Source organism: Amblyraja radiata, chromosome 4 (genome assembly GCF_010909765.2).
Source record: "Amblyraja radiata isolate CabotCenter1 chromosome 4, sAmbRad1.1.pri, whole genome shotgun sequence".
Taxonomy (NCBI): Eukaryota; Metazoa; Chordata; class Chondrichthyes; order Rajiformes; family Rajidae; genus Amblyraja; species Amblyraja radiata.
In genome coordinates this window covers 11,553,363-11,577,260 of record NC_045959.1, presented here as the reverse complement: position 1 = coordinate 11,577,260, position 23,898 = coordinate 11,553,363, and the positions used below count along the sequence as shown (strand labels likewise).

General features: G+C 42.4%; 1 protein-coding gene and 1 long non-coding RNA gene across 4 annotated transcripts in view; one reads left to right on the top strand and one right to left on the bottom strand.

Annotated features, from left to right (window-relative positions):
* The window catches only part of ncald (neurocalcin delta), a 162,931-nt gene that overhangs the window by 91,541 nt on the left and 47,492 nt on the right, over positions 1-23,898 (top strand). The window contains exon 1 of one of the 3 annotated variants that reach the window (XM_033018953.1): positions 13,674-13,839. The exons of 1 other annotated variant lie outside the window; for it this stretch is intronic. The gene's annotated coding sequence lies outside the window, so the exon portion shown is untranslated. Of the gene's footprint in view, positions 1-13,673; positions 13,840-21,480; positions 21,505-23,898 lie in introns of those variants that run through there. One more of the 3 variants, XM_033018956.1, reaches the window with a different exon arrangement.
* On the bottom strand, positions 3,837-22,460 carry LOC116971827. The gene is made up of 3 exons (XR_004411634.1): positions 22,346-22,460; positions 8,914-8,916; positions 3,837-3,851 (listed from the first exon to the last, which is right to left on the bottom strand). It is a non-coding gene; the product is annotated as an uncharacterized LOC116971827 (long non-coding RNA).

Genomic DNA, 23,898 nt, shown 5'->3' with positions numbered 1-23,898 from the left:
ATTCCGTTACATACTACACGTCAGTCCATTGGATTTCGGAGGAGTGGTCTATCTTGCTCTGCTCTATAATCTTTGGTTACGGGTGCTCACGAATGACGCACCTATGGACCATTGCCTTGGCTCTGTCCTGAAGGCGGTGGCTCAAATACTCACTCACTCGTCCCCGGCGTATTGACAATCCCGATCTCGACAGTGAAGCCCAGACACAGAAGGTGCACGGCCGTGCCGGCGGCTTTGCGCAGGATGCGGTGCAGCCAGAACTCGGCTGTGCTTGGTACTTGCTGCTTGGTGCTGCTCGGGGGTCCTGCCATTGCAGCCGCCTGCGCAGGCCTCCTTGCGCCCTTGCGTTACCGCGCCTGCGGCCTCGGGCCGGGAGGTACCGGAGATGACGGAAATCTGCGGGCCGGATAATTACAGGAAAAAAAATACGCCCACGGGCCGGTTGATTTCGGGTTACGGCCGCATTCAGCCCGGGGGCTGTAGGTTGCCGATCACTGAACTAAAGAGATATGTACACTGTCATGTGTCAAAAACAAATGCAATGTTATTTTATTGTCTGTTACTTTATTTTAATTTTTAATTCAACATTTTGAATAGATTGATTTTTACGGTACATGCCTGATGTTTATGGAAAATTTCTTATCTTTTCCTGGTTTTCGTCCAGATTACATTCAATGCAGCATTTATTGACATTGAGACTAATCGACAAGCACTGTTACCTAGCAACATTAAGATATGCCACCTTAAATGCTTTTCTTAATTACATATGACAGGGTTCATTTTTCAGAAAATAAAGGGATTCATAGTGCCTCCTCTCTCCATTTTTTCCATATCTGTCCTGATGCAACTCCTCCGAGGATGACGTTTAACTGGCATCAGTTGTCCTTCTGCAAAGTGCTTGTGTGTGACCTGAAGCACAGAATCTTCATACCCACAGCCAGTTTTGAGGTGGAGGAATGGGAGAAGATGATTCTATGATTGATCTTGATTCTGCATTGTCATTTTAGGGATTATTGGACACCAGTCTAATGGGATGGATATCTAAGACATTCTTCCCTTATCCAAGCTGAGATGATGAGGCCAGGTGTAAGGGTCACCGTTACTTTTCCAGATATGATCATCAAACTCACTATGTTTATAAGAACCATTAGTTAAAGGAAACAAACGAACCCAGACAAATGATCGGTATTAAAGATTTGCAGTCATTGATTAAGTTATCAAATGCCAATTCCAACTTTTTTTATGAAAGGGAAATCATTGTTGAGGATATAACTAGCAGAGAAGATAATGGAGACTGAGTGGATGTAGTATGGGCAGAGTATGATGTATGAATATGTAAAGGCATTTGTATTGGTAGACGGAATGAAAAATACTGAATATTAGTGTGTATAAGGTGTGCTGGTTTATGAGAGAGAAAGCACATTTTGAGTCACAGCAAGTAATTACAGGGTTGCCAACATTGGGTGAGAGTTGAGAGTGAGCAATTGCGAGGGAGCGTAGCGACTGAGGGGGGGAGGGGGTTGGGAGCTTTTGCATTTTTCAGCTTGAAATTGTGCAATCTGGTGCATAATGTAGCGAGTCTTTTAACTTACACTTGAATGCAACATTTATGCTTTAAATTGGATTAAATTAGGCTAAATTACATTCCTAATTACGTTCCACAGTAGAGCCAGGCTCTGATCAATAGGTGCAGCACATGAAAGATCTTAGTATATTCATGTATGGAAATCAGATTATAATTCATGCTGTTATGCATATATATAGAGAAAAAAACAGAGAAACAAGGCATGAGTCAGACTTTCATCACTGTTCTGCACAAATAAAACAATCAACCTTACCCTTTGACAATAGAACCAAAACGAAAATAATGCCACATATTCAATCGTATATTGATCAATGAAATTAAGATATATATGTAAAATTTACATATTACATATTACAATTTACATTTACATATTACAGGGACAATTTACAGAAGTAAATTAGCCTACAAACCTGCACTTCTTTCGGATGTGGGAGAAACCGGAGTATCCAGACAAAACCCATGTGGTCATAGGGAGAATGTGCAAATTCTGTACAAACAGCACCCTAGTCAGGATCAAATCTGGGCCTGTGGTGCTGCAAGGCAGCAACTCTACCGCTGCGCCAACGTGCTACCCCATTAAATTATTTTTTCTGTAATATATTTATTGTGGAGTCACGTCAATAAAGATGAACACATGATTCTGATTTCTGCCCTTGGTTGGATAACACACATCTCCAGTCATTGTGTTTTATGGCTGGTTTTCAACCTCTTCAGTCTGGTATCACCCATTCTTGCTCTCTGGAGATGCTGCCTGTCCCGCTGAGTTATTCCAGCTTTTTGTGTCTATCTTCAATTTAAACCAGCATCTGCAGTTTCTTCCTACACTCTTTGTTAAGCGAAACAGGTCCTATTCTCATAATATTATTCACTTCTTTGCTGCAGAGAATACAATCCTAGTTATCAAATCTTTCCTCAAAGTAAAAAAAAAATTCCAGCCCTGCCAACATCTTCATAAATTGCCCCAGGATACTCTCCAGTGCAACTGCACCCTTTCTACAATGTGTCATAGTCTTACAGCATGGAAACAGGCCCTTCATCCCAACCTGTTCATGCAGATCAAGATGCCCCATCTAAACTAGTCCCATTTATCCGCATTTGGCCCATATCCCTTTAAACCTTGTGTGTGTGTGAGAGTGTGTGTCAGTGAAGCGGGTACAACATCCGCAGTGAGCGGAGACTTGGCGATGCTCGGGGGTGCGTTTCCCTTTTCCCCCCCACCCCTTCCCCACGCCTCCCCCCCCGGGCTCTTCCCCCCACTACCCCCACACCCCCCCGCCCCCCCCACCGTGTCCTCTCCCCGCCCCCCCCCCCCGAGAATGCGGGCCGGCCCAGGTGCTCTGTGTCCAGCTGGGGTCCGGGGGACATGAGGGTCAGTGACCCAGGGGTCGGGCATCGGAGCGGAGCCTTAGCCCGAGATTCATCCCTGCGGCTCCGGAGGCGGCACCGACGCCCCACCCACCCGGTCCACTCCTGGCTCCGGGCCGGGGTTAAAACTCCATGAGAAAGACTTTGCATTCACCTTATATATTCCCCTCATGGTTTGTACTCACCTCTAAAACAATTTTTGTTTTATTTTGAATTTCCAGCACTGTAGTTTGCCATTTTAAATAGTGTGCTTAAGAGTCTAAGACAATTAAATTGCTCGTTTTTTATGGGAAACCCGCCGACAGAAAACTATTCTCATTGGTGAGCGTGGAGGAGATCTGGAAGCCTTGGGCGAATTGAATTGTTCGTGACTTTATTTATTTATTTAAAATTTGAGCATGAGAAATTTGTGATCAGCGTGAGAGCGTGTGAATTTCATGAAATGCGTGAGTCTCACGCTCAATGCGTGAGAGTTGGCAGCCCTGTAATTAATGTGTAGTACATTTACCTTTATTGCAAGAGGCTTGGAATTACAGAATAAAGAAGAGTCGACATTGTGCAGGGTTTTGATGAAACGTCATTTGGAGTACTTGTAGGAGACACGACCTCCCACGTACAAAACCAAGTTGACAATCCCTAATCAGCCATTGTCCATCCAAATGCATATGTATCCAACCCTCAGAATACTTTCTAGTAACTTTCTGACCACAGATATTAAGCTCACTGGCGTGTAATTCTCAGCCTTTTCTCTGCAATCCTTTTTGTATGTGGGAGGTTGTGTTTCACGAATCTGAGTGAGTTTTTTGAGGATGTGACTAAAAAGGTCGATGCAAGCAGAGCTGTAGATGTTGTATGCATGGATTTTAGTAAGGCCTTTGACAAGGTTCCACATGGTAGGCTGCTCTGGGAGGTTAGATCCCATGGGATTCAAGGAGAGATGGCTGAATGAACAGAAAATTGGCTTCATGGAATGATGCAGAGGGTGATGGTGGAAGGTTGCTTTACGGACTGGAGGCCAGTGACTAGTGGTATGCCTCAGGGTTCGTTGCTGGCCCCACTGCTGTTTGTCATCTACACCAATGATTCGGATGAGAACATACATTACATGGTTAGCAAATTTACAAGTGACACAAAAGTGGATGGTATTGTAGATAATGACGATGGTTGTCAAAAATTGCTGCAGGATCTTGATGGTTTGGGCAGGTGGCCTGAGGAATGGTTCATGGAATTTAATCCAGAGAAATGTGAGGTGTTGCATTTTGGGAAGTCTAACATAGGCAGGATCTACATAGTGAACAGTTTTTATCCACGAGTAGTTGCTCTACTCACAGCCAAAAATCTGTAGCCTCCCTTCGAACTGGTATTTTGTTGGTTCACATGCTTGATCAATGGTTCACATGCTTTATCATTAATGTTTTATTATTATTAATGTTTAGTGTTTTCTGAGTCATTTGTAAATGTCACTGTAGGTCATGTTGTTACTTGTGGGAGGCAAATTCCTTGTTTGTGAATACTTGGCCAATAAACTTACTTACTGAATGGTAGTTGAGGCAGGTACTATCACAATGTTTAAGAAACATTTATACAGGTGCATGGATAGGATAGGTTTGGAGAAATGTGGGCCATATGCAGGCAAGTGGGACGAGTGTAGATGGGACATGTTGGGCGGTGTGCGCATGTTGGGCCGAAGAGCCTGTTTCCATGCTGTAAGACTCCATGCTTCATAGGACGGGAGGAAGGCATGGAAATGCACTGAAGAACTAAAGCCCAAGAACTTGGGGCTCAAGAAAGAGATGCACATGTAAACAAATGTTTAACAAATGTAAAACAGTTATATTTGAAAAGAATGGCTACATAGTGGTGCCTGATAGCTGCTTAAGAAATGCTCCTTAAATTTTAAATATGGTTGTGACATTAGAAAAAATGTATGATATAAATCCAAGTATTGATTTTTTTAATGATTTTACCTCATGATTTAGAATAATTTGACATAATATTTGCAGTACTTTGCTGTAAAATGCCAAAAATGATAAATGGGCACGTAATAAGAGACATAAACTGAAATGCGAGTCATGTTATTGGAGCTCTACGAATAGAGGAGTCATGATGATAGCCCTGCAGACCAGCATTCTTTCACAATATTCTAAGTGGTCAGATATTAAGGAAAGACTTACTGGTCAGTCTGAGCTATGGATGCAGTTAAAAATAAATTTGATTATACAATATGTTGATTTACAAGAAGATTACAGTATGCTTATAAGTAACGAGGAGCAGCTGCTAAAGATCTTTAATCTTTTCTGAGTAATGCAACCACTCATAGCTAGTAGAAGGCAATTCAGTTTAATGCAGATAATAACAAAGTACTGGTGGGATTCAGCCAGTCAGACAGCATCACTGGAGGGAATGGACAGGTGACACTCCAGGTTTGGATCCTTTTCCAGACGATGGGATAGGGGTAAGAAAGCTGGAAAAGAGGTAAGGATGGGCCAAAATGTGGCAAATGATAGGTGGATACATGCGAAGAGGGGTGGTTGGCAGATGAATGCAGTGTGATTGAGCACAAAGGTTAAATTGAACATTATGTTCACCAATTTCAGCTAATAATCCTCCCTCCTGCCCCCCTTACCCCTCTCTCTCTCCCTCTCCATCTTTCTCATTTCTCCCAACATCTGCCACTGCCCTGGTCACCCTGTTCCTTTCCTCTCCTCCGTATGCCCCTCCCATCTCCCATATTTCATTTCATCCTACCTGTTTTTCCCTTCCCCATTCCAATCCTCCACAACCCTCCCTCCATTTGCACATTTCACACCTCCTCTTCTTTACTTATCGGAGACCCTTGTGCATTATTTTCAACTTTAGCCTTTGTCGCATTCCACCTGTCTGCCGATCACTCCTCCCATCTGCATCCATCTATCATTTGACAGGCTTTGCCCCACCTGCACCTCTCTTTTCCAGCTTTCTGCCCCCTATTCCAGCTGGCTGAAGAAGGATCCCAACCTGAAAAGTAATCTCTTTGGAGTAATTGCAGTGTCTTCCCCAGTAAGACTGTTGCAAGGCATTGGTTACACTTGCCTGCCATTTAATTCGTTATTAATTCCCGCTAGTCATTTTCTGGCTTACTTTAGGATTCCTCTTTTTATATACCAATAAAAGCTTGTGATATTTTCTTGTGATATTACTTGCCATGTTTTGTCTCATAATCAATTTTCTGCACCTGATTAGATTTTTAGACTCCCGCAGCTGGTTCCTGAAAAAATTACAGCTTTCTGTTCTATCACAAGATTTGCAACCTCATATACTTTAGTTTTTAATTAAATATTTTCCTTGACCTCCTTTGTTAAGTATGTATGGTTGCTCTTTCCCATCTAATCCTTTTTGTTCTATTTCAGATAGATTCCCGTTGATCAAAGCTGGTTAAATATCTGCCACAGCTCATCTAATCACCCATCCTTTAGCCTATTTTTCCAGTCCATCTACCCAACTCTATTTCCATCTCTTGTAATTGCTCGTATTTAAGTTAAGAACACTGGTTTGGAATATGGAATGTTTGCCTTCAAATTATATCTGGATTTTTTTAATGCTGTGATCACTACTCCCGAGGGGATCCTCTATTATGAAATCTCTCATTAATCCTACCTCATTTAAAATAGCCTGTTCCTGGGTAATATCTGTAACATATTGGTATAGGAGACAATCCTTGACACACTTCCCAATTTTCTTTTCCACTGTACCTTTGCAACTGTTCAATAGAACAAAGTCTAACCCACTCTCGGGAAATTGGGTAGGGCTGGTAATGTTGGTAGGAAAGCTATTAGGACTGGTGACCACAGTTCTATTTGCTTTAAAATGGTTATGGACAAGGTAAAGTTCTGAATTAGAGCAAGGACAACTTTGTTGCCATTACACAGAACCTGCAAAGGTTGATTGGAGTAAGCTGTTTGTGGGCAAAGGGACATCCAGAAGCGGAGCTGCTTTTAAAAGTGCAACGGTGAGAGTTCAAAGCACGCATGTTCCCGTTAAAATGAAGGGCAAGGCAGGGAGGGGTAAGGAAGCCTGGATGTCGAGAGGAAATGAAGCTTTGCTCAGGAAAACGAAGGAGGCATGGAGTAGGTATGGAGAAGGCAGCAGGAGTCAATTTCCCTCTTGCGATAAACAAGGTTCTATCGTATCGTAAGTAACTGGGAAGGTGCATGCATAAGAAGGAAATCAGGAGGGCAAAAAGGGTGCAAGACATAGAAACATAGAAAATAGGTGCAGGAGTAGGCCATTCGGCCCTTCGAGCCTGCACCACCATTCAATATGATCATGGCTGATCATCCAACTCAATATCCCGTACCTGCCTTCTCTCCATACCCCCTGATCCCCTTAGCCACATCTAATTCCCTCTTAAATATAGCCAATGAACTGGCCTCAACTACCTTCTGTGGCAGAGAATTCCACAGATTCACCACTCTGTGTGAAAAATGTTTTTCTCATCTCAGTCCTAAAAGAATTCCCCCTTATCCTTAAACTGTGACCCCTTGTTCTGGACTTCCCCAACATCGGGACCAATCTTCCTGCATCTAGCCTGTCCAACCCCTTAAGAATTTTGTAAGCTTCTATAATATCCCCCCTCAATCTCCTAAATTCTAGCGAGTACAAGCCGAGTCTATCCAGTCTTTCTTCATATGAAAGTCCTGACATCCCAGGAATCAGTCTGGTGAACATTCTCTGCACTCCCTCTGACCAAAACTGTATGCAATACTCCAGGTGTGGTCTCACCAAGATCATGTACAACTGCAGTAGAACCTCCCTGCTCCTATACTCAAATCCTTTTGCTATGAATGCTAACATACCATTCGCTTTCTTCACTGCCTGCTGCACCTGCATGCCTACTTTCAATGACTGGTGTACCATGACACCCAAGTCTCGTTGCTCTGGCAGTTGTTTAAGAAGAATCCAAAGATAAGTACATTGAAGGAAATAGGGTAACCAGAGAGGGAGAGTAGAGCCCCTCAGAACCCGAAGCAGTCATATGTGTGATGAACCACAGGAGATGAGCGATTGTGGTTCCTATGAAATCTTTCCACTCTCACTTGCATTCACTCCATCCATCTGCCTCATGACTTTTTAAACTCACTCCTCAGCCTCCTGCAATCCAATAAATAAAGTCCTGACCTGCCCAACCTCTCAACATAGATCAGGCCCTCAAGTCCTGGCAACATTATTGTCAATCATCTCTCCACTCTTTCCAGCTTAAAGACATTTTTTCTATAGCAGGGAGACCAAAACTGAACACAATACTCCCAAGTGCTTCGCCAACATATTGTACAACTGTGAAATTGCATTCCAAATTCTATACTTGATGAAGACAAGCATGCCAAAAGCCTTTGTTTACAACCTATCTACATGCAATGCTGTTTTTAGGGAACAATGTACACATACTCCTAGATCCCTCTGATCAATAACATTACTCAGCATCCTACCATTCATTGTGATGATCTTGGCTTGGTTTGATGTCCCAAAACACTACACCTAACACTTAGCTGAATTAAGTTCCAATTGCCATTGCTCACTCCACTTGCCTAATTAATCCTGATATAATTCTTGCTAACCATCATCATCTTCTACAACAACACCACCTTTGGCATCATCTGCAAACTTGCTAATCATGTCTTGTACATTCCCAACCAACTTGTTGATATAGATGACCAACAGCAATGGGACCAGTTAACCCGAGACAGACAAACCATAATTCCAAAAAACAACCTTCCATCACCACCCTCTGCTTCTTAACATGAAGTCAATTATATACACATAGCTAGCTGTATGTTGATTCCATGTGATCTAACCTTTCAGAACACATTTTGTGAAGAACCTTTTAAAAGGGCTTTCTCAAGTCCACATACACTACAACTATAGCCCTGTCTTCATCAACCTTCTTGGTTAATTGTTCAAAAAACTCCATCAAATTTGTGAGACACAATCTCCCGTGCACAACGCCATGTTGACTATTCCGAATCAACCCATATCTTTCCAAATGCATATATACAGTATATTATATGTTCAGAATTCTCTTCAGTAACTTGCCTACCACAGATGTTCAGTTTATTGGTTTATAATTCCCTGGATTTTCTTTGCAGCCCTTCTTAAATTGAGGTATAACATTAGCCGCCCTCCATTGTTCCGGTACCACACTTGTGTCTAATGATGATTCATATATCTCAGCCAGGACTCCTGCAATTTCTTCTCTAGCTTCCCATGGATATATCTAATCAGGCCTGGGAGATTTATCTAGCTCCATAAACCGTAGGATGTCCAGCACTTCCACGATTAAAATGCAGACAGTCTGCAAGACATCCCCATTAACCTTTTTCAAGTTTCCTAGTCTTCATGTCTTTCCCCATGGTAAAACCAAGAGAATTATTATTTGAGGACCTTTCCGATTTCCACACATACATGATCACTTTGGGTTTCTGAGTGGCCCTTTTCTCTCTCTTCCCCTTTTCCCCCCATTAATATACATAAAATCTCTACGAATTCTCCTTAATCTTCTATCATAGTTCCCTCATGCCCTCTTTTTTCCTAAGTATGCTCCTCAATCTCCTATGCTTCTCCAAGGTACAATTGGTTTTAGCTGCCTATTCCTGACCCATACCTCCTTGCCCTTGTTGTTTTTAATGACCTGGACAATGATGTTGGGGGTATAGTTAATAAGTTTGCAATTGTAGAATTAAGCCAGTGGTTAAGAAAATGGGTGAGCTCAATCAAATGCAAAGCTTTATTGTGTGTTCATAATGATAGATGAACATTAATCTAGATATATACATCTTGCTTGTTGATATTGCAGCATAAGGACTGCAAAAGATTTTGTATGATGAAAAAATGTAGAAAATTTAGCAATGATTAACAGACATTTTTGTTATATTACTTGAAACCCTTCGGCCCGAAACAGTGCCTATTTCCTTCGCTCCATAGATGCTGCTGCACCCGCTGAGTTTCTCCAGCATTTTTGTGTACCTTTGAATTTCCAGGCAGATCTTGCACGCTCTTTCATCTATATTACTAAAAGTAAGATCTTGACCGCTTTTGACACACTGCGATGTGATTTTTGAGAGAACGCCGCCACTTACGGCTGTCATGTTTGGCCACCTCGCTCAGAGCCCCCCTCCACCGGACTGGACCGGAGGATTTTTCCCATCGATGAAAAATCAGAGACATATTAATGTTTTTTAAAATGTCGCCATTCTCTCTGCTGGCGGCAGGGAGGAGGGACTATAAAACCCGATAGTGTTGTGGCTCACTCAGTCTCTGCCAGACGGAGGAAGCGAGAGGGTCACGGCTCTGTCTATGGTGAGTGTGTTAGTTGGATGTTATTTAAAGCACGTTTTTGCTTCAGCACAAGCAGCCTCTACAGGAGGCTTTAAACATTTGTTTTACACACTGTATATTCAACACGTTCTGAAATTACTTGCCATTTTAGTATTGGGTGAGTGTGTGTGTGTGTGTGTGTGTGTGTGTGAATGAGTCTGTGTGTGTGTGTGTGTGTGTGTGAATGAGTCTGTGTGTGTGAATGAGTGTGTGTGTGAATGAGTCTGTGTGTGTGTGTGTGTGAATGAGTCTGTGAATGAATGTGTGTGTGTGTGTGTGTATGAATGAGTCTGTGTATGTGTGTGAATGAGTCTGTGTGTGTGAATGAGTCTGTGTGTATGTGTGTGTGTGTGAATGAGTAAGTGTGTGTGTATGTGAATGAGTCTGTGTGTGTGTCTGTGTGTGTGTGTATGAGAGTCTGTGTGTGAGTGTCTTGTGAGGTGGAGGGTGTGTGTGATCAACAAATAACAAATAGTACAAACTAGCACAACAGAACCCCCCCCCCCCCACTGGCCAGCAATATTAGAATTGGTTGAGAGGTGGAATATTGCGTTGGGTGACTAGCCCTCCCGTGTGATGCTTAGTCTAGTATACTTAGTCTAGTATACTTATAAAGTTTGTTGTATGCAATCTAAGATAAATGATACACAATGCAGTTCAAATATTCAATGTAGCATCCCTTTGTGCGGATGTTTATTTTGCAAGTTAAGGGTTAAATACATTTTTCCGCCATCTAAACTCCACTATTTCCTGAAGGCACAGTTATTCATGTTTTCAGTTCCAATTATATGCATTGTGTTGAAGCACTGGGGACACATTTTATTATTCCTTATCCGGCTTACTAGCATTGAAACCAATTGTGATCAGCTAACTCTGCACATGAATTGAGGCAAAGGCTCCTTGAACAAGTTGAACAAAACACTGGATAGTGGATAGGCATGTATTCAATCGATACCCGAGTCTGTAAATGAGTACAATATCAGTCATAGTACATAATAATCGGATTAGGCAAAAGGATTGCTTCTTCTAATTGCAAATATGCCTTCATTTGTGCAGAGCACAGCAATTCCTAAAATCTTTCACACCAGTATCTGGAATACCTCTGTTTAAGTACCGAGTTACAAGCATTAAAAAAAAGCATTTTATTAGTAAAAGCTACATGTATCATCTGTCCAAAATTTAAAAAATGAATACATTGCTAGGTATTGTGTGCATCTTGAAATACAGATATTCATAGATTTTGCCCACTTGTGGATTAAAATTGCCAAGTTGTAAACATATGCTAGTGTATTTTTGCTAGCAAAGTAATGTTGGGGAAAAGACGTGATAAGATGAATTCAAACATTTTCAAAAACACATGGCCCACTGTCTTTACTTAATTAGTGAACAAAATTAGATAAATTTAATATTTCATACTAATCACTAATGACAGAACAAAATATATAGTATAATACCACCCTTCAACATTACGACTCTTTTCCTGACATGGAAAGTGAAGAGGGCTTTTCTTTACTTACAGAAATGACTCTCTTTACTCTTATTAATCAATATTAATTTGTGGATATTACAGAGATCTTTAGTTCTGGTCTGCATTTAGCTACATGAGCATATCAATCTAATTATATTTGCATTGGACAGTACCTCTCTTTTGAGCACTGATCAATGCAGAAATTTATTTTAATATAATTAAGAGAATGTTACTTATAGACAGTAACGGGTCGCTTGATCCTATAATATTTGAATTAAGTGAACATGAATGTGGAGTTGAATATATAACAGAATCTTCTGACAAAGGAAGCTGAAATACCTCTGGTTACAAATGTGGTGGTTACGGAGTGATGGGTGACTGTAGTTGGTGGAAGGGTCGTGGTGCAGCAATGGCAGTGGAATGGATTGATGATGGATGGGGTTGCAGATGGTTGGTGGAGTGATAGGGAAGGGAGGGTGCGTGGCTGGAGAGCAAAGGTGAGGGGATAACGAATAAAAGGTGGAGCAAAGGGGTGGAATTATTGGGATGGGGATTAGAGAGTTGGTGGTAGTCGGTTGAGTGACAAACATGGAGGGGTGGAGGTGGAAGCGGAATTGTGGTGGAGGAGGGGGAAGCAGGTGGTTCTGAATGGTTGGGGTGGATTAGGTTCATGTGGGTGAATTCCCTTCCCCCGCACAATTAAAGCATGGAATAATCTTCACCCTACCATAGTTACCCAACCAGATGCAACCAAATTTAAGGTAGCTCTTTCTTCCCAAAAACCCTTTCTGGCTTAAATCCTCCCTCCACCACCTCCAGTTTAAATTCCAATTTGGAATATTTTGGAGGGCGAAGAAACCAAGAACCAAGATTTGAGTATAGGAGCAGGGAGGTTCTACTGCAGTTGTACAGGGTCTTGGTGAGACCACACCTGGAGTATTGCGTACAGTTTTGGTCTCCTAATCTGAGGAAAGACATTCTTGCCATAGAGGGAGTACAGAGAAGGTTCACCAGACTGATTCCTGGGATGTCAGGACTTTCATATGAAGAAAGACTGGATAGACTCGGCTTGTACTCGCTAGAATTTAGAAGATTGAGGGGGTATCTTATAGAAACTTACAAAATTCTTAAGGGGTTGGACAGGCTAGATGCAGGAAGATTGTTCCCGATGTTGGGGAAGTCCAGAACAAGGGGTCACAGTTTAAGGATAAGGGGGAAATCTTTTAGGACCGAGATGAGAAAAATATTTTTCACACAGAGAGTGGTGAATCTCTGGAACTCTCTGCCACAGAGGCCAGTTCATTGGCTATATTTAAGAGGGAGTTAGATGTGGCCCTTGTGGCTAAAGGGATCAGGGGGTATGGAGAGAAGGCAGGTACAGGATACTGAGTTGGATGATCAGCCATGATCATATTGAATGGCGGTGCAGGCTCGAAGGGCCGAATGGCCTACTCCTGCACCTATTTTCTATGTTTCTATGTAAGAAGGCGGAATGGCTTTGGAGGCAAGGAATGCTGATGGAGAGATGGATGGAGGTGAAGATCGATGCTAATAGTCGCTCTTCGAGAGGCTCCCTGCGCGGGTAATCGCTTACTTGTCTGCTGAAGAGCTTTCATTCAGCTTCTTCCCACCAGTGCATCATCGGACCTGTTGCCAAGGCCGGAGGCGGTCTGGATAAATATCGCTGGCCTGCCGAGCGGGCAGAGCAGGAGGGGACAACAGTACGGGAGCCAAGCTCTGCAGGCTTTCAGCTTTTACCCCCCTCGGGCTGAACCTGGTGAAATCAAAGATCACATAGAGCTGGAAGACCCTTGGTTGAAATCAGTGCGCCGGTTGCCGAGGCAACGCCGGAGATGGCCGCCCATGTGACCGCCATTTGACGCAGGGAGAGCGAGAGGGAGAGGGAGAGAGGGGGAGTCTGGCAGCTCAGCGTGTGTGTGTGTGCGCGGCCCAAGCTCCAGCAGCAGCAACAGCAACAGCAGCAGCAGCAACGTTGGCGAGGCGCTCCCTCACTGCCAGCTACCATGCACACTTAAAATAACCCCTGAGCGTCCTCTAATGAACCAGCGAGGTAACTGAAGTCTACCGGGGATCGGGATGGGGGATCGGAGTTGAACCTTCCTTTGTGTTTTAACCCCAGTTAGTTCTCGGCATCATTATAGAATCACTTGCTTAGTTTAACTAATTACCTTTTCTGGTGAGAGTGAGGAAGTTTCGCATTGATACTGAGCGTTGGCTTCTTTCACGCTTTGTAACACTGTTGGGTGATCAGTGGTTAATGTTTCCTTGAGCTGTTGTGTGAATAGTGGACGAGATCCGTAACAGCGGAGGTGTTCACGTGAATGAATGCTATTCAATTCTCTTATGTGTTTGTGCCTTTTAAAACAAACCTGCCTGCAATATTCAAAGCTTGAAAATAAATCCAGTGCAATGATACTTTTATGTGATGGATTTCACTTACCTTGTGAAATAGACACGGCCATTACGTACAAGCATTGTGTGCAATGAGAAAACATTCCCTATTAAATGATTAGCATTGCATTCTTAATTTGAAGTTATTGCAATGTTCCTTTATTTTTATGATCGTAAAAATAAATATACATAATGTTTTTATTGTTTGACGATTTCTAACTGAATCGTGTCATCAAGAAAAATAATTGTAAAACAAGCTCGGTCTTCATGTGCAAGAATGTTCTAATTTTAAGATGTTCTACTTTAGCACAATGGTAAACAAATACTTGAAAGGGTGCAAACAGTGAAATATATATAGCTGTGCTCTAATTCTTTCATCAGTTCTTTCTGTGATTTCTGGACACTACCCTAACTATGAGTTGAGCATGTTTGCATGTTTATTGATTAATTGAGAAAGAAGGATGGAATGAATGTGGGAAGATAAAATAACCCCTTTTAAAATGCAATTCCTATCAAAGAGAGGGAATGAGAGGATTGAATTGGTGCCTAAGCATAGTCCCTTTTAATACTTAATCAAAGGGTTTTGCTAAGAAATTGATTCATGTCCAACATAGCCGAGTGCTTGTTTGATGAGAGCACATCAGATAAAAGCCACATTTTGGTTGCTGTGCATGGAAATTTCTCTTTAGAGACCACTAATGATTGTTTTTTTTTTTTAAACATATGAAACACACTGTGTGCCTTATGGAATAATTTAATTGATCATTGTACTTTGGTACATTAAATATGTAAAAGTCTGCCAGGAGGAGGGAAGAGCATCAGTGATCCTATAAAATCAGTGGCTATTGATTCCAGGGCTTATTGGAAATAGCATGTTGACTTATTGGCAAGATGATTTATTATTTTATAATTTCTGCCATTAGCGGGAGATTTTATTTAGAAAAGAGAAACAAAGTGAGTCGTCATTCATATCAGCCATGTGGTGGTTGAGCTTCTGGGCAATGAACCAATCTTACAGCAGGACGAACTCTGGCCAGAAGATATCGGGCATCAAAGTGATGCATCTGATTGCTCTTAAACCATACAAAAATAAGAACGTTTTTTTAAACTACTTTTCTATGTGAATATCTAAATATTCTGTTGATTGGCATCTCCAATACAGATTTTTAATTATTTAAACAAATGGTTGAAATTTAGGTTTATTATTGTCATGTGTATTAAGACACAGTGAAAAGCTTTTGTTTGCATACTATCCGATCAAATCAGATATTACTATACATTATACAATTAAGCAAAATACATATCTAAAAGTTAGAGTGAAGAGAATGATACCAGAGTGCAGAACATGGTTTCTAAGAATTGTAGAGTCCATTGTCAGTAATGAGGTAGGTTGGAGAATCGAGATTGTACCCTAGCTTAAGGAAGGACTGTTTGGAAGTAGCTACTGAGTTTGGTGGTATGTGTTTTCTAGCATCTGTAGCTTCTGCCCCACAGGAGGGGGGAGAAGAAGGAATGACCAAGGTGGGAAAAGTTCTTAATTATGTTGGCTGCTTTCCCGATGCAGTATGAAGTATTCTATCTTGTTCAGCAAAACTTTTGGGAGAGCTATGTTCAGAAATGGGATATCAATATTAATATAGTTAAGTGTAGGAAGGAACTGCAGATGCTGGTTTACACTGAAGATAGACACAGAATGCTGGAGTAACTCAGCAAGACGGGCAGCATCTCAGGATAGAAGGAATTGGTGACGTTTCGGGTCAAGACCCTTCTTTAGATTCTGAAGAAGGGTCGCGACCCGAAACGTCACCCATTCCTTCTATCCAGAGATGCTGCCAGTCCCGCTGAGTTACTCCAGCATTCTGTGTCCATCTTTAACATAGTTAACATTGTTCATGGATGGGAGAAAACCACATTGTGAGGAGAGTGGAAAATTTTACTGTACATTGAACCACATCATTCCATGACTTGTTGATACCAGATGCAAAAAGTGTGTAGTATGCTTCTTGCTACAGGGCCGGCTCTCTATTCCTTGATGAATGGCCATGCAACTGTCAATGGTTTGCGTATCTTATTTGTACCAGGGGGTAAATTTGTTGATTCTGAATTTGTACATATTTTTTCTTATTGACTGACTGTGTTTGGTTCTGGTATACTGGTATCTGTTCATCATTAGTTGTTCATAAATAAATGAAATAACATTGTTGTGTGCTATTAAAGTTACCAGGGGTAAATGGGATGAAAAAAGTTGGGAACCCCTGTACTAGACCCATTAATCTACTTTAAACTGTATCGGGCAAGCAGCCAACATAATCAAGAACTTTTTCCACCTTGGTTATTCTTTTCTCTCCATTGAACTAATCTAATAGTCTATGCTGCTATATAATCTTAAACAAGAAATTAAAAAAAAACAATCCTTTGCATGGAACTCTTTAATATGAACGAGCAAATATTTATTTAAAATGAATGAGCAAACGTTACTACATTTGATTCTGGTGCTTAAGCAGATTGGCTTGGTTGGAGCAAAAACGCTCCACAAAACATATAACTCCTAAATTTCGCTTAATACTATTGTTATAACTGTACAAAGGTAATTCCACAGACATCCCTCGTGACAATCCAATGGAACTCTTCCCATTCTAGTTCCATAGTATTATTTGGGGGCAACAGGGGTTTAAAATGCTAAACATATTATAAATCCTTGAAGACTGAACAGCTCTACAGTAAGAAATTAATATGATTGATGAATTAGGTAACTGTAGAGGAAGCAGATAAAAATACCAATTATACATGCATTGCACGGTTCATTAGAAGGCCTTCCCAGTGGAATGTGACATGACATGGAAAATTGGCAGGAGGTATGTTAAACAATGCAAGATCCCGGAAGAAGGAGGAGCAGACAAACTTTCATCAGGACGTTATTCTTGCCCTGGTCATCCAGACAAACAACAGCATAACAATGTGCAAAATGATTCTGTTTCATTAAGGGTAGCTACACAAAAACCTGTCACCTGCTGCAGTTACATTTGCTCTGTTTGAGCAGGGCAAGGACTGAATTGCCCTCATTATGACCAGCAACATTAAGTGTCGAGACATAGTAGATTTGTCTATTTCCTTTCATTTAGCTCCTCCAATTTCTGTTCCATCTTGTCCTTCACAAGAAACAGAATTATTCTAGTGAGTTTGATGCAGCCTCTGGGTGATCTATCTCATGATTGAACAACCTGCACTGTGTGAAATATGCATGTGATTCCTGCAGCTGTCTAAGCACTTGAGAGTAAAAGATAAGGGACAGATTTGTTGAGGTGTTCCCAAGGCGAGCGCAGGTATTCCTCAAAGGTTGCATTCTTGAATAACATTTTATCAATCAACAATTGGCAAATCAAAATCAAAGGTTTTTTTTATTCATTTTAATTAAAAAATATCTGCTTGCATTCTGATGAACAAGAATCTTGGTTGATAATCCTGAATACCTTAAAATACAAATATCTGGAATAATAAATATCATTCTATTCACAATTCAATTAAACTTTCAAAAACAAACATTATCCACTGGGAAACATTTAAGATATTGTAAGTCTTTGGTGGTCTCATCTTGTGCAAGTAGAATCCTCTTTAACACAAACCTTCATAAGCAAAGAGGTGAAGGATTACCACAATAGGAGAGAATGCAGAGTTGAATTTCCAGTCGGAACAGTTATAATCTTATTGAATGAACTGGTTCGAGGAACTGAATGGCATGTGGTCCACCTTCTAAGTCCATTGCTTTCTTGATGAAGTAGAACCTCTAAAAGCCTTTTTGTAAAGATCTGTTGTGGTGGTATAGTGCTTAGCCAATATCTTCTTGTTCCTCCTGTGATCTTAATTTATACAGATCTTCAATGGTAAGTTCTATATCATGGGATTCATTTATTGTTGGGTTGTGTCCTCACAAGAGGTAATGGTGTAGTCTATGGCTACCTTGATATTGTATATCTTCTAATCTTTTTAAATCATGGATTTGTCATTGCTACTCAACTCTGAACAAGCCCTTCGGTCCAACTTGCCCACGCCAACTAACATGCCCCATCTACACTATTCCAACATGTCCATATTTGGCCCATATCCCTCTAAACGTTTCCTATGTACTTGAGCGACTGAGTCATTGAGAAGAGTGGGCAGACTAGGCCTTTATTCCTGGGAGCATAGTAGGCTGAAGAATTATCTTGTAGAGATGTATAAAATCACGAGGAACATACAGAGGATGAATACATGCGGCCTTTTTCCCAGGGTTGACTAATCAAAAGCTGGAGGACATAGGTACAAGGTGAGAGGGGAAAAAAAACCCGAGGGGGTAGGAAATCTAAAACAAGAAAAGAAAATGCAGGAAATATTCAGCAGGTCAGGCCTCATCTTAGGGAAGAAAAGCAAAGTCAATGTTTCGGGTCAGAGATTCTTTGACAGGATAGAGTTCAAATCCCATCAGGACAGCTTTGGAACTTACATTTGGTTATTAGTTTGGAATTTAAACTCGTGTTGGTAACCATTAGAGAAGGGAAAGAAATGAAACTGTCATTACTTTTCTGGATCTAAATGCTAGATCTAAATCTCCCTCTGCAATAGCATTGTGAGGGAAACATCACCAGAAATGCTTCAGCAGTTTAAGATTCTCTCCATTACTTTGCAGAAGGCTAGAAATGAGTAAGAAATGTTTATCTTTTCAGTGATACTCAGATCCTAAATAATAATTTCAGAAAATACTGACCTGAATTTTGAAATGTATTATACTTGGATTTTAGAAAGGCTTTTGACAAGTTCGATTGCATAACAAATTTGATCCAAAATTGCCTTGGTGGCAGAAAGTGGAAAGGAAAAAAAGGCAATCTGCCGCATTCATTATCTTTCCATCTTTTACAGCCTTGTCTTTTGTTTATGCATGCCCTCTTGATCCTATTCTTTTCTCTATGCTTGCTCCTTTTCCCTTAAATCAACCCTTTACAACATCAGCTCAATAACTGTGACCCATTAAACATTTGAACAACTTTTAAACTCCTTTTCTCTTTTTCCTTTACTGTCTTTTTAGTTTTATTCTTCATCACATGTCTCCTCTGCCTCCCTTTGTATCAGACAATTTTGATAATGATCCCAGTCATTCATTGGTAACTCATTAACAAAATGTTCAGCCAACCAAGCTAGTCTGTATTTAGTGTGCATAACAGAAAATGTGTTCCTACCGTAGTTACTTATAAATAGAGCACAACATCATCAGGACAGAGTTCAGTCGGGGAGGGATTCCAGTCACCTTGAGCCATCTATACATAACTAAAACTCTGATCTTGTTATCTTCCGGTTTGGCGGTCTTTCTATTTGCGCAAAAACGGTTCACGATGGCGCTACAATTTTTGGCCAGTTCACTCACCGTTCTCATGTGCTGCGAGTGTACCAAGTTTCGGTCCGATCGATTAAATGTCATAAAAGTTAGCGTGGTTTAAAAATCTTAAAAACTGCGCGTGCGCAGATTGATCGCTTCTGCCAGTCAGGGCCGCGCGGATCGGTGGGGGAGCTGCAATGGCGGCAGCCCTGTCAGCAGCGTGTTAGTTTTTTTCAACTTTTTAAAAAAATTTTCGTATGTTTTAAAGTATGTTTTTAATGTTTCTTTGTGTGTTTTGTGTGGGGGGTGAGGTGGAAACCGTTTCGGCCGCCTCCTCCATGGAGAGGCGACTTTTTCCAGGTCGCCTCCCCCGTGGCCTAACAGCAAGGATCGGGCGGCCTTTCCCGGAGACGCGCTCGGGACTTCAGCGGCGGGCGCAGCGTGGACTCTCGGCATGGAGCGGGTGAGCCCTCGCTGGAGGGGAGCGCTCCGTTTCGCTGGCCCGGGGCAGCCGGCAGCCTGAAGCTGCGCGCGGTCTGCACAGCTCCAGCTGGCGCGGCGTCTACAGGTGGACCCGGGGGAAGAAGAAGCCATCACTGCCGGCCCGCGGCCAACTTCTACCGCGGGCGCGGTGGCGACTTACCATCACCCCTGGAGGGGAGCTTCGACCGCCGGCCCTGCGGTCTGCGGTGCTTCTGGCTGCGACGCGGCGGGAACTTTAAACTTTAAATCTCGACCGCCGGCCTGCGGCCTACACCAACTTAAAGCCTCGGTCTCCGGTGGGGAAGAGCCGATCCTGGACTTACCTGGACTTGTACCTTGTCCTTTTACCATCTGGACGCCCGCAGCAACGGCTGCGGAGGGTTGAGGTCCCGACCACGGGGGAAAATGGAGGAGGACTGGCCAAATTGTGTGCCTTCCACCACAGTGATGAATGCTGTGGTGGATGTTTATGTTAAATTTCTATTGTGTTTTTGTGTGTGTTCTTTATCATTGTACCACTGCTGACATATTCATTTCACTTGCACTTTATGTGCAATGTGACAAATAAACCGTATTGTATTGTATTGTATTGTATTGTATTAGTCTCTTCCCCGTCACGACCCGGGACGGTCCGACCCTTCCGACGTCATCGCGTCTTCACTGGAGCTGAGAAAGGCCGGAGGATTTCAACTAGACACAATTTTTGGAGGGACCCCAAGCAGCCCAGCCCCAAGCAGCTCAGCGTCGGAGACCCGACCCAGCCCAGCCCAGCCCAGCGTGGGAGACCCAGCCCAGAGACGGAGACCCAGCCCAGCGTCGGAGACCCAGCCCAGCCGGAGTCAAAGACTCAGCCCAGCCCGCAGTCGGAGATGTCGCCAAACGGAAAGTGGAGATTCTGATCCCAGCGGAGGAGAACGACCAGCGCTCGCTGTGAGCCCCATTGCTCTGCCAATTCGTGACATGACCCCTCTGGTCCCCCTCGCTGGCTCCTCCCCCCCCTCCCCGTGAGGCCCCCCTCTCCCCCATGGCTCTTCCCCGTCTTTTCTCCGAGCTCACTCCCTCCTCCCCCTGCCCACACACCCCCCTCCCCCACACCCCTTCCCCCCTCCCCCACAGAATATACAGTAGGATGCTGCCTTATCCTTAGAAGACGTCCTCACTCTGAGGGTGCACTTTTACAGCTCATACTTGCCCTGCACCAGTTCAGATACTTGCACTTTCAATCAAGTAAATCAGGCAATTGCTTGTATGATGTTAATTATTAGAACATAGGAGCTTTGGTCATTTGATTTAATGCATCTAATTAATTTTGATTGTAACTTTATTATGTAATGCTCTTGTGAAGCGGCATGGGGTTTCTTTTACTTTGTTGAACGCACTATATGTTGGTAATGACAACTAGGACCATGCATTTACTACATTCGCAGAGTCATTAAGGATGCCAAGAGGAAATCTGGAATCTCGAGGCAATGTCACGGATACCTGTAGATTCTGGTAAGACTTGTATGCAATAACAGGCTACAAAGCAAAGGTGGACAGTATCAATGGCAACAATAGATCCCCCCTCCCCGATGAGTTCAACGCATACTAAGCTCGCTTTGAACAGAAAATTGAGTGCAGAACGTTACCCGCCCCATCAGTCTCGGGTAAGCCTCTACCAACGGTTACTATAACAGATGTAAGACTGGCCTTCCTGAGAGTGAATCCATGGAACACAACTTGCCCAACTGGAGAGCCTGTTCATGCTCTCAGGACCTGTGTAGACCAGCTGTCAGAGGTATTCATGGACTTCTTTAACCTCTCACTCCTCTATGCTGAGAAGACCACTATCATTCCAGTGCCAACGACAAGTAAAGTAGCGTGCCTTATCCACCATCATGAAGTTCAGGATGACACACATTAACTCCAACCTCCCAGTCAGCCTTGGTCCACTGCAGTTTGCTTACCATCACAATAGATTCATTGCAGATGTCACCTCCCCAGTCCTAAACTCGTTCCTGGAAGACCCAGACAAGGACACCTAAGTCAGATTCCTATTTATCGACTATAGCTCAGCCTTCAAAACCATAATCCCATCCAAACACATTTCTAAACTCCTGGACCTAGGGATTAGAAATCCTTTCTGCAATGGATCCTTGGCTTTCTGACTCACAGACGTCAATCAGTGAGCACAGGAGACAACACGTCCCCCACAGTAATTCACAACACCAGTTTCCTGAAGGATGCATTCTCAGTCTCCCATTTTACTTCCTCTACACTTGTAACTGTGTGGCCAAATATGGTTGAAACTCAATCAACAAGTTTCCAGATGACACCACTGGTGGGTGGGAGGGACCACAAACAATGAAGAGTACAGGAAGGCGATCGGTAACTTAGTAAACATGGTGTCAAGACACCAACCTCTCCCTCAATATCAACAAGATGAAGGAGCTAGTTATCGACTTCAGGAAACATAACGGAGCACATGCCTGATCAGCATCAATGGTGCCGAAGTGTAAATTGTTGAGTGCATCACATTCTTTGGCATAAATATTACATAGAAACATAGAAACATAGAAATTAGGTGCAGGAGTAGGCCATTCGGCCCTTCGAACCTGCACCGCCATTCAATATGATCATGGCTGATCATCCAACTCAGTATCCCGTACCTGCCTTCTCTCCATACCCTCTGATCCCCTTAGCCACAAGGGCCACATCTAACTCCCTCTTAAATATAGCCAATGAACTGGCCTCGACTACCCTCTGTGGCAGAGAGTTCCAGAGATTCACCACTCTCTGTGTGAAAAAAGTTCTTCTCATCTCGGTTTTAAAGGATTTCCCCCTTATCCTTAAGCTGTGACCCCTTGTCCTGGACTCCCCCAACATCGGGAGCAATCTTCCTGCATCTAGCCTGTCCAACCCCTTAAGAATTTTATAAGTTTCTATAAGATCCCCCCTCAATCTCCTAAATTCTAGAGAGTATAAACCAAGTCTATCCAGTCTTTCTTCATAAGACAGTCCTGACATCCCAGGAATTACCAATGATCTGCCATGAACTAACCACATTGAAGCGACAGACAGGAAAACACACCAATGTCCTTACTTCATCAGGAGACTGAGGAAATTCTGCGTGTCTCCATTGACTCTTACAAAACTTCTGCAGATGCACCATAGAAATCATACTGTCAGGTTGTATTGCAGCTAGGTTTGGGAACAGCTCTCCCCAAGACTGCAAGAAATTGCAGAGCGGTGTGGGTGTAATTCATCCACAATGACTTGTTGTGGATGAATAGCACAATTCATCACACAGTCCATCACACAGACCAGACTCCTCACCACTGACCACAACTACACTTCATGCTGCCTCAGGAAAGCAGCCAACATAATCAAAGATCTTTCCCATCCCATCATTCCTCTTACTCCTTGCACAAGATACGGAAACTTGAAAAAGCACACCACCAGACTGAAAGCAGCTAGGCTACAGTCCGATTCTCCTCTACCTCATTGCGGACATTGGACTTTGTCTCTGAAACTGTTGCACTATAATGCTGAGAACTATATTCTGCAATCTGTATCTTTCCCATCATTCTAACCATTGTATTTGAATTGAACGTGATTGTATTTATGTATAATATTATCTGATTTGATTGGATAGCATGTTCAACCCCCGGTACATATGGCAATAATAATAAACCCATTCACTTTTATTTATTTGTTCCTCATTTTATTCTTCTTAAGAAATGGCCTTATCTTCACCCATGTCTTTAATTTTATGAAAGAATTGTGGATAAGTTTACAGGGAGCATAACAATCTGCATCATTTAAGGAAATGGATAAGAATTAGGTGTTCTCTTAGCAGGATTTCAGATAATGCATACTGTATTTACTGATTACTCTGAAAACTGAGTT